Genomic DNA, 11805 nt, shown 5'->3' with positions numbered 1-11805 from the left:
GATCACCAGGCCTGGATGGTATCTACCCAAGAGATCTCAAAGAATGCAAATGTGAAATTGCTTCTCTTCTCATAAAAATAAGAAACCTGATCCTTGGAATAGTCTACCTGAGGACTAAAAAGTAGCCAACATAAATTTTTCTTTTTTTTAAAGAGGGGATCCAGGGGGCATCCTGGATATTATAGGCCAGTTAGCTTAGCGTCTGCTTTGGGGAAACTTGTGGAAAGAATTGTCAGATAAAATAACACATATGGAAGAACAAGCCTTACTGAAACAGAGCCAGGATGGCTTCTTCAAGGGGAAGTCGGGTTTCATGGACCTATTAATGGTTATTTGAGGATGTTAGCAAGCACAGCTAGAGATGATCCGGTTGACATATTGTGTACTTGGACTTTGAAAAAGCTTTTGACAAATGGAATTTTCAATGCTCTTCCAATTACTACTTTCTTGATTTAAATGCTATTACTCTTTACCCTGGCCTATGATATATCAGGTGTGTTTTCAGTGCCTACCCTATTTCGTGGCTGTAATCATTTTAAACTGCTTTATGATTCTGAATTATAAATTGTTGTAACCCGTCCTGGGATCTGCTGGTAACAAATATAATACTGTTCAGTTCAGGGAAGGTGGCAATTTGCATACATGCTGAAGGTGATCACCTCGGAAGCTATATTGGGGTGTAGCTCCCTCTTTTCATTGTTCATTCTATTTTTATTTTTTAAAACATTGCATTTTTTTAAAAAAAACTTTTTTACAGAGAAAGCATGAATTAAACATTACATCCAAATACTTTTTAAAAAAACTAAAAAGAAAATACAAGAAAAGTAAAAATAGAAAAAGAAAAAAGGGGGGAAGAAATGAAAAAAGAATTAGTCGAGTACACAAAATTGTTCAAACGCTACAAACAATAATTGGAATATTCTGTACAACAGGTTCTCACAAAGAACTACATTTATAATCCTTCTTTTCTTCCTTTCTTTACAGCCACATTCTTTCTATTACAAAAAATTGGTTTGAATCCCTGTTATATTAGGGGTTTTATTTAAGTGTTCATCCCAGTTTAATGTTTCATCAAAAAAAAAAAAAAAAAAACTTATTCTACCCGTTGCTGCCTGCGCAGAAATAATAATGCAGCAAGCAACCACAGACCCTTCAGGAAAAGGTTGCTTCTGCCATTCATTTCTAAATAAGCTTTCTGCACTTTTAAAAATTTGGAATAAAGTCACTAGGCAAGCAAGGTCTGCCCCTGCATGGAGGCTTTGCCCACTGGCCTTGATGGGATCCACCGGACAACAACTTGATCTGATATATGTGCAGTAGGCAATGGGTTTTATTGCCAGACGGAAATGAATATTATGTTCAAATCTTCCTTTGGTCTCTCCCCAAATGAAGGAAGGAAGAGATCTCACTTTCCCATCCGAACTGCGTAACTTTTGGGGAGTCTCGAGATGAAGGCGATGGAGTTTCCACTGTCAACCTCAACTGCTCCGTAGCAGCCTGCCTCAGTCACTCCAAAAGTCCAGTGGAAGTAGAATTCCTGGCAAGACCGAAAGCCTGTATTGATGCAGTATCTGTTGGTCTGGTCCCCGCCTTGCAGGAGGACAGTAGGTTTCTTTGGCACGTCCTTGTTTGATCTCAGCCACTCACACAAGCAAGTTCTGTTCAGGGCAAAGAGCGCTGCTGGAACCTTCAAGGTTTCATTCCCCAGCCAAAAAGACAGCCACTCGGACGCAGCCATGTTCCTTCATCGGACCCCCTGTTATGTTAGTTGACTTCCCTCTACCTCTTTGCGGTTTCAGTACCTCTTAAGTCACAAATAATTCTGTATTCATTTATTGAATTCATTTTTTCCATTAAATCTGTGAAATTAATCTAAGCACAACCAAGTATTGTCTTGGAACCATATTTTGTCAGTTTTTAAAGCAATCCTATTTCTTTTTTACCTTGTCCCCTGAGTGATCTCTTATTAGTTCTGTCATTTTGGCTAGTTCGAGGTATCTCACAACTTTAATTGCCACTCGTCTTTGGTTGGTATTAACTTACTTTTCCAGTATTTTGCTATTAGCATTCTAGCCGCTGCTGTCACATAAAGAAACTTTTATTTTCAATTGGGATGCTTATCGTTTGAATGCCTAATAGGAAAGCTTCCGGTTTCTTTAAAAATGTGTGTTTTAGTATTCATTTTAATTCCCCATAATTCATGTCCCTTTTTTAAAATTTGGGGACATGTCCACCACACGTGGAATAAGGTTCCTACATTTTGTTTACATCGCCAACACAATTGCTGTTCTTAATTATTTTTGCTAATTTGGATGGGGTCAGATACCATCTTTTTAAAAGTTATTTAAAAAAAATATTATTCTATGAAAAATCGGAATACAAATCAAACTTATTTCATACTACAATTCATAACAATATAACATTATTAAATATAGTTCCTGAAAAGGCTTACATAACAAAATCCATTCAAAGTAGGGTCAGGTACCATCTGCTTACTATGCTTTGTTTTCTGGACTTCCAGCTATTAAGGCTCCTCTGAACATTATCACCAGCCCAGTGACTGATTTACGATCTGGCAAATTAGCCCAATCACTGTCATTGCAGTAATTCATCTCCTGCCGAGCTGAGCTGGAAAACGTGGTCAACAGTTTGTTTAAGGTATCTTAATACACGTGTTACCGCTTTCCAGGTGCCAAGTGTTGGCTTAGACATCTGCCTGCTAAGTATGCCAACAGCATAGCTGATTTCTGGCCTGCTTCATTGTGCTAAGTACAGCAAACTTGAAAAAGCTTTTGACAAATGGAATTTTCAATGCTATTCCAATTACTACTTTCTTGATTTAAATGCTATTACTCTTTACCCTGGCCTATGATATATCAGGTGTGTTTTCAGTGCCTACCCTATTTTGTGGCTGTAATCATTTTAAATTGCTTTATGATTCTGAATTATCAATTGTTGTAACCCGTCCTGGGATCTGCTGGTAACAAATATAATATTATGTTCAAATCTTCCTTTGGTCTCCCCCCAAATGAAGGAAGGAAGAGATCTCACTTTCCCATCCGAACTGCATAGCTTTTGGGGAGTCTCGAGATGAAGACGATGGAGTTTCCACTGTCAACCTCAACTGCTCCGTAGCAGCCTGCCTCAGTCACTCGAAAAGTCCAGTGGAAGTGGGATTCCTGGCGAAACAGAAAGCCTGTATTGATGCAGTATCTGTTGGTCTGCTCCCCGCCTTGCAGGAGGACAATAGATTTCTTTGGCACGTCCTTGTTTGATCTCAGCCACTCACACAAGCAAGTTCTGTTCAGGGCAAAGAGCGCTGCTGGAACCTTCAAGGTTTCATTACCCAGCCAAAAAGACAGCCACTCGGATGCAGCCATGTTCCTTCGTCGGACCCCCTGTTATATTAGTTGACTTCCCTCTACCTCTTTGCGGTTTCAGTACCTCTCAAGTGACAAATATTCTCAGAAGAGGGAAAAGCCCCAGATACTAGGAAACTAGCGGAAATAGTAGTGATTGAAAAACCACAAAAGGACCCTACAGAGGTGGGGTCATACAGACCAATCAGCCTATTAAATCAAGACTATAAGATATTTACAAAGATCCTGGCAAGACGATTGGAAAAGGTACTACCTAAAATAATTATGGAAGATCAATATGGATTTGTTAAGGGAAGATACATAGGCCATCCTATAAGAAATGTATTAAATGTATTAACAAGCAGGGTAAAAGGTAAACTGGTGGTCTTAAAATTGGATGTGTATAAGGCCTTTGACACGATTAAACATAAATTCTTATGGAATATCATGCGAGAGGTAGGATTAGGAGAAAACTTTGTGGAAGCAATCCGAGAATTGTATAGAGAAGGGAAGGCTGAGATCAGAGTGAACAAGGGGGTTTCATTGAACAAAAACTAAAAAGAAAATACAAGAAAAGTAAAAATAGAAAAATAAAAAGGGGGGAAGAAATGAAAAAAGAATTAGTCGAGTACACAAAACTGTTCAAACGCTACAAACAATAATTGGAATATTCTGTACAACAGGTTCTCACAAAGAACTACATTTATAATCCTTTTCTTCCTTTCTTTACAGCCACATTATTTCTGTTACAAAAAAAAATTGGTTTGAATCCCTGTTATATTAGGTTTTTTTTTAAGTGTTCATCTCAGTTTAATGCTTCATTAAAAAAAAAAACTTATTCTACTCGTTGCTGCCTGCGCAGAAATAATAATGCAGCAAGCAACCACAGACCCTTCAGAAAAAGGTTGCTTCTGCCATTCATTTCTTAATAAGCTTTCTGCACTTTTTAAAATTTGGAATAAAGTCACTAGGCAAGCAAGGTCTGCCGCTGCATGGAGGCCTTGCCCACTGGCCTTGGTGGGATCCACCGGACAACAACTTGATCTGACATATGTGCAGTAGGCAATGGCTTTTATTGCCAGATGGAAATGAATATTATGTTCAAATCTTCCTTTGGTCTCCACCCAAATGAAGGAAGGAAGAGATCTCACTTTCCCATCCAAACTGCGTAGCTTTCGGGGAGTCTCGAGATGAAGGCGATGGAGTTTCCACTGTCAACCTCAACTGCTCCGTAGCAGCCTGCCTCAGTCACTCCAAAAGTCCAGTGGAAGTGGGATTCCTGGCGAAACAGAAAGCCTGTATTGATGCAGTATGCAGTATCTGTTGGTCTGCTCCTCTTGCAGGAGGACAGTAGGTTTCTTTGGCACATCCTTGTTTGATCTCAGCCACTTGTAGTGTCGTTAATAACTGGAGGCAAGAATCAGGTACAACATCTCTTTAATTCAGAAACAGGGAAGAGCTGCAGGGATGGAGAAGACCAGGGTTTATATATTAACAGGCCTCTAGTAGGGAGAAGATACATTTTGGCGGGAACCAATGGCACGTCTTCCCTCCCGTGGAAACCAATCCAGCAGAGGATCCAAATCCTGCTCCCTGAATCAGCAAATGATTGCTGTTCCCGCTGTAACTTGTACATTCAAATAAAGTCTGTAATACACACAATACACTATATTAAACATCTTGACTGTGTTATTGCTTAATACACAACACCCCCCCACGCTTAGCGGGAATGACACACGAAGTCTTTCAGGAACTGTGGCTTCCTGCGATTTCTACTCGATCGTCTCACCTCCGGTGTTGTGACATGAGGAATTGGAGGCTGAGGAGTCTCCTCAGGAGTATTGGCTACCGCTGTCCCTGCTAACGACCCCCCCCCAGCTCATCATCTGCCAACTCCGTATTTCCAGCAGGTAGTGCACCGTCTGACTGCCCTGGTGGGTCATTAACCTGTGCAGGCGTCTCCACCTGGCTCGGGGATGGCAACTCCCCATTTAATGCAGGATTGTTAGGTTCCTCAACATCACTCCTGCTGGGTATCCTGCATCTCAGCTGATCCACATGCCTATGCCAGACCTGACCTTGTGACAACGTGACATGATATGACACGGGACCGGTGGCCCGCGAAATGACTCCCAGAACCCAAATCGGACCTCTGGCATAATTTCTCACCCACACGAGATCCTCCGGATTAAAGTGTCTCGTTCTGTCACCTTCAGGTGGGGGTGGCTTCCGTGCGGAACGCGAGGGCATCCTATCTGGATGCACAAAGTCCAGGACTGTCACCAACCTACGGCCTAACAGCAGCTCAGCTGGTGATTTTCCTGTGGCTGTGCATGGTGTGGCGTGCTGCAAGAACAGCATACGTGCTATCCGGGCTGCCCAGTCACCCTCCAGTAGACGTGAAACAGCCCCTTTTCCAGTTCGCACTATTCGTTCTGCTTGACCATTAGAGGAGGTGTGAAAAGGGGCAGAGGAAAATTGCCACCAAAAACTTCAAACCTGAAATGGGGACAGGAAAAAGAGACTTAAAACAAACTGAAAAGGGGACGAGCAAAAAATAAAAAGTTGTTTTAAAAGCATTTCTCTAAAACGGGTCCCAGAACAAATTAAAACTGCTAGGAAATTTAGGCCTAAACATTGCAAAATCAAGCCAAGAAATGAGCTTCAATACTGAGTTACGTCTCTCCACATTTTTCTGATTTGCTCCTCTCTCCCCACCTCCCCATCTCCTTTAACACTAATATTTCAAATCGTCGTCAAATCAGGCAGGTTTTTTGTTCAACCCAGGTTTTATTCTGTGGTGGGTTTCTTTTTTTTGGGGGGGGGGATTGATACATTCCTGAGCCTTCTCCAGGTACATGAAGCCTCATAAAGGTGTCTCAGATGCTGTGATGAGAGATGAAATTTTAGGCCTAAGAGACAAAATAAAAAGTTTATTAATTTTTTAAAACAAAATCGAAAATTCTTTCTAGTAGCACCTTAGAGACCAACTGAGTTTGTTCCTGGTATGAGCTTTCGTGTGCATGCACACTTCTTCAGATACACTGAAACAGAAGTCACCAGATCCTTAAATATAGTGGGGGAGTGGGGAGGGGTATTACTCAGAAGGGTGGTGGGAATGGGTGATAGGCTGATAAGTGTGGAAAACCTGTTGACGACTCTAAACGGCTGCAATTAGTCTTGCAGGGAAAGGCAAGGGGTGAGATGGCTAAAGATGGCTTTGTTATGTATAATGAGATAAGAATCCAATGTCTTTGTTCAAACCAGGTTTCTCCATGGTTTTAAGTTGGTGATTAGTTGCAATTCAGCCACTTCTCTTTCCAGTCTATTTCTGAAATTTCTTTGTATTAAGACAGCTACTTTGAGATCTTTTATAGAATGTCCTGGGAGATTGAAGTGTTCTCCTACTGGTTTCTCTGTCTTGTGATTCCTGATATCAGATTTATGTCCATTTATCCTTTGGCATAGGGTTTGGCCTGTTTGTCCAATATAGAGAGCTGAAGGGCACTGTTGGCATTTGATTGCATACACAATGTTGGAAGATGAGCAATTAAATAGTCCTGAGATGGTGTGTTTGATGTTGTTGGGACCAGTAATGGTGTTATCCGGGTTTATGTGGCAGCAAAGTTGGCATCTGGGTTTATTGCAGGCTCTGGTACCAGTGTCCATGTTGAGTCCTGTTTTTGTATTATTGTGGGTGAGGAGCTGTTTGAGATTGGGTGGCTGTTTGTATGTGATGAAGGGTCTTCCTCCCAGAGCTTGAGAAAGAGAATTGTCATTGTCTAGGAGAGGTTGTAGATCTCTGATGATGCGTTGTACTGTTTTAACTAATTTTTTAAAGTTTAATTCAACAAAATGAAAGTGTTATGGAAAAATCTAGGTGTGAGGCTGCTCAGCCACCCAGCTCGTTTTTTTTTTACAGAGATGAAGACGATGGAGTTTCCACTGTCAACTTCAACTGCTCCGTAGCAGCCTGTCAACTTCAACTGCTCCGTAGCAGCCTGCCTCAGTCACTCCAAAAGTCCAGTGGAAGTGGGATTCCTGGCGAAACAGAAAGCCTATGTTCATGCAGTATCTGTTGGTCTGCTCCCCGCCTTGCAGTAGGACAATAGATTTCTTTGGCACGTCCTTGTTTGATCTCAGCCACTCACACAAGCAAGTTCTGTTCAGGGCAAAGAGCACTGCTGGAACCTTCAAGGTTTCATTCCCCAGCCAAAAAGACAGCCGCTCGGATGCAGCCATGTTCCTTCATCGGACCCCCTGTTATATTAGTTGACTTCCCTCTACCTCTTTGCGGTTTCAGTACCTCTCAAGTGACAAATATTCTCAGAAGAGGGAAAAGCCCCAGATACTAGGAAACTAGTGGAAATAGTAGTGATTGAAAAACCACAAAAGGACCCTACAGAGGGTCACTCCTCGTATGAAATTGTCAGCAAGGAACCCTCTGAATTCATTTGACACGAATGCTGCTCCATTGTCTGACACCAATGTTTCTGGCAGACCATGCGTGGCAAACAATTGCCTTAAAACTTTTGATAACAGCTGCTGAGGTGGGACTGGAAACTAATGCTACTTCCAACCATTTCGAGTATGCATCGACCACAACCAAAAACGTTTTCCCTTGATAGGGCCCCACAAAGTCTATGTGAATACAGTTCCATGGCGCCCTGGACTGTTCCCACCAATGAATAGGTGCCCCGGGAACCTCAGGTCGAACCTCTTGGCATGTCATGCACGTGTGCACCCACATTTCTATTTCCTTATCCATCCCTGGCCACCACACATAACATCGTGCCAGGGATTTCATTCTGACCATTCCCGGGTGCCCCATATGCAAGGTTTCTAGAATGCGGTTCCTCAGTGGGTTAGGAATGACTACCCTGTCCCCCAAAGTATGCACCCTTTATGAAGTGACAACTCGTGCTGCCGCATTACGAATGGGCAGAACCTTTCTTCTTGGCCCCCACTGGGCCACCCCCTCCCTACCCAGGCAAGGACTCGGGAGAGTGTGGGGTCCTTACGCGTCCTGGCCGCCACTTCTTCCGCGGTCACAGGAGTGCCTGGCAGTGTTTCCAACATCATGACCTGTTCAGCTGGTGCTGGATCACAATCACCAGTTCCCTGGAGTGGCAGCCGGCTGAGGGCGCATGGATTTGTTGAGGGAAGATACATAGGCCATCCTATAAGAAATGTATTAAAAGTATTAACAAGCAGGGTAAAAGGTAAACTGGTGGTCTTAAAATTGCATGTGTACAAGGCCTTTGACACGATTAGACATAAATTCTTATGGAATATCATGCGGTAGGTAGGATTAGGAGAAAACTTTGTGGAAGCAATCCAAGAATTGTATAGAGAAGGGAAGGCTGAGATCAGAGTGAACGAGGGGGTTTCAGATCAATTCAACATACAAAGAGGAGTTAAACAAGGATGCTCACTCTCACCACTACTATTTGTGCTGGGTATGGAGTACTTGGCAGATAGGATACGAAACTCAGTAAGGATAAAATGATATAAGAAAGGAAAGGAGGAAATCAAGTTGAACATGTATGCAGATGATATCCTATTATTTTTTACAAACCCCCTTGAGGGCATAAGAGAATTTATGATAATCCCGAAGGACTTTAATGAGGAGTAGGGATTGGGAGTAAATTTGGAAAAGTCTGAAATTCTGTTTTGGGATGTAAATAAAGAGGAGAAGAAGGAAATTGCAAAAATGACAAGGATGGATATTAACAGGAAAAAAATTAAATTTTGGAGGTAAATATTGAAGGTCATTTTGAAGTGTGATCCTGTCCTCTGGGGTATTAGCCACCCCTCCTAATTTGGTGTCATCTGCAAACTTGATCAGGATGCCCTGAAGCCCATCATCCAAGTCATTGATGAAGATGTTGAATAAGACTGGGCCCAAGACAGAACCCTGTGGCACCCCACTAGTCACATCACTCCAGGATGAAGAGGAGCCATTGATGAGCACCCTTTGGGTTCGGTCAGTTAGCCAGTTACAAATCCACTGAATAGTAGCATTGTCTAGCCCACATTTTACCAGCTTCTTTACAAGAATACCATGGGGCACCTTGTCAAAGGCCTTGCTGAAATCAAGATAGGCTATATCCACAGCATTCCCTTCATATACCAGGCTTGTAATTCTGTCAAAAAATGAGATCAGTTTAGTCTGACATGACTTATTTTTCAGAAACCCATGCTGACTTTTAGTTATCACAGCGTTCCTTTCTAGGTGCTCACAGACCGTTTGCTTAATGATCTGCTCTAGAATCTTTCCTGGTATTGATGTCAGGCTGACTGGGCGGTAATTGTTTGGGTCCTCTCTTTCCCACTTTTTGAAAATAGGGACAACATTTGCCCTCCTCCAGTCTGCTGCCACTTCGCCTGTTCTCCAGGAATTCTCAAAGATTACTGCCAGTGGTTCTGAAATCACCTCTGCCAGTTCTTTTAATACTCTTGGATGTGGTTCATCTGGCCTTGGAGACTTGAATACATCTAAATTAGCCAAGTATTCCTGTACTACCTCCTTACTTATTTTGGGCTGTGTTTCCCCTGCTGAATCATCTGCTCCATATTCTTCAGGCCGGGCATTGTTTTCTTTCTTGGAGAAGACTGAGGCAAAGAAGGCATTGAGGAGTTCTGCCCTTTCTCTGTCCCCTGTTCGCATTTCACCATCTTCTCCTCTAAGTGACCCCACTGTTTCCTTGTTCTTCCTTTAGCTACGGACGTACCCATAAAAGCCCTTTTTGTTGCTTTTAACCTCTCTAGCAAGCCTGAGTTCATTCTGTGCTTTAGCTTTTCTGACTTTGTCTCTACACGTACTGGCTATTTGTTTGAATTCCTCTCTGGTGGTTTCCCCCTTTTTACATTTTTTGTACATATCCCTTTTAAATCTTAACTCCATTAAAAGTTCTTTAGATAGCCACCCTGGCTTCTTTAGGCACCTTCCATGTTTCCGTCTCACTGGTATTGCCTGAAGTTGTGCTTTTAATATCTCCCTTTTAACAAGCTCCCAACCACCATGAACTCCCTTCCCTTTTAGTATTTCTGTCCATGGGATTTCACCCAGCAGTTCCCTAAATTTTCTGAAGTTGGCTTTCTTAAAGTCTAGAATTTGAGTCTTAGTATGCTTGGTTGCTCCTTTCCGTTGTATAATAAACTCCAGTAGAGCATGGTCACTCCCACCTAATGATCCTGCCACATCTACCCCACTAACCAGGTCATCACTATTGGTTAGGACCAGATCTAAAATGGCTGATCCTCTTGTTGCTTTTCCCACTTTCTGGACAATGAAATTGTCTGCAAGGCCAGTGCGGAATCTGTTCGACCTTATGCTCTTGGCTGAGTTTGACATCAAACAAGTATCAGGGTACAGTAGTTGAAATCCCCCATTACTACTATCTCACTTCCTTTTGAATGCTTGGCCATCAGTTCCAGGAAGGCATCATCTGTGTCCTCAGTTTGGCTTGGGGGTCTATAGTAAACTCCCACAATGAGATCACTGTTATTTTTCTCTACCTTAATTTTGACCCAGATACTCTCAACTTGGCTTTGGAGTTTCAAATCCTGGATCTCTTCACAGGTATACACATCCCTGACATATAACACTACTCCTCCTCCTTTCCTGTTTGGTCTATTTCTCTGAAATATGATTGGAATGTAGTAATAGAGGGATACAATCTGAGACTCATCCCACCAGGTTTCAGTGATGCCTATTATGTCATATTTAGTTTTCTGTACCAAGAGCTCAAGTTCATCTTGTTTATTTCCCATGCTCTGTGCATTAGTATACAGACATTGAAGACCATTGATCATTCCCCCATGGTTCTTATTTAAGGATATTTTCATCCCACCACTAGGTCTGCGTGCTGTTTGCTCCATTTGGTCCTTGACATTTGGATGATCATCTTCAGTACTTGATAGACTCCTACCTTCAGGACCACTGTCTCCCTCCCCCACATAAGTCAGTTTAAAGCCCTCCTGATTAGGTTTTTGAGTTTCATGGCAAAAACATTTCTTCCAACCCTTGTGAGGTGCAGCCCATCACTTGCCAGAAGTCCATCTTCAAGAAACTGCAGACCGTGATCTAAGAATCCAAACCGTTCCTGTTTGCACCATTTGCAAAGCCAGTTGTTCGCTTCCCCTATTCCCCCCCCTCCCTGGGCCATGTCGTTCAACTGGGAGGACAGGTGAGATGACAATTTGTGCATTTAATTGCTTCAACTTCCTGCCCAGAGCTTCATATTCACCTTTATCTTCTGGAGGCTATGGCTTGCAGTGTCATTGATTCCCACATGGACCAAAAGGAAGGGGTATTTGTCAGTGGGTTTTATGATTCCTTGCAGCCGTTCTGTTACACCTTTGATCTTGGCCCCAGGGAGACAGCACACCTCTCGAGACATCTTGTCAGGCCCACAGATCACTGCTTCTGTACCCCTCAGTA

Source organism: Lacerta agilis, chromosome 1, assembly GCF_009819535.1.
Source record: "Lacerta agilis isolate rLacAgi1 chromosome 1, rLacAgi1.pri, whole genome shotgun sequence".
In the NCBI taxonomy this organism is placed as follows: domain Eukaryota; kingdom Metazoa; phylum Chordata; class Lepidosauria; order Squamata; family Lacertidae; genus Lacerta; species Lacerta agilis.
The sequence above is the reverse complement of the archived record's forward strand: the minus strand, read 5'-3'. Positions refer to the sequence as shown.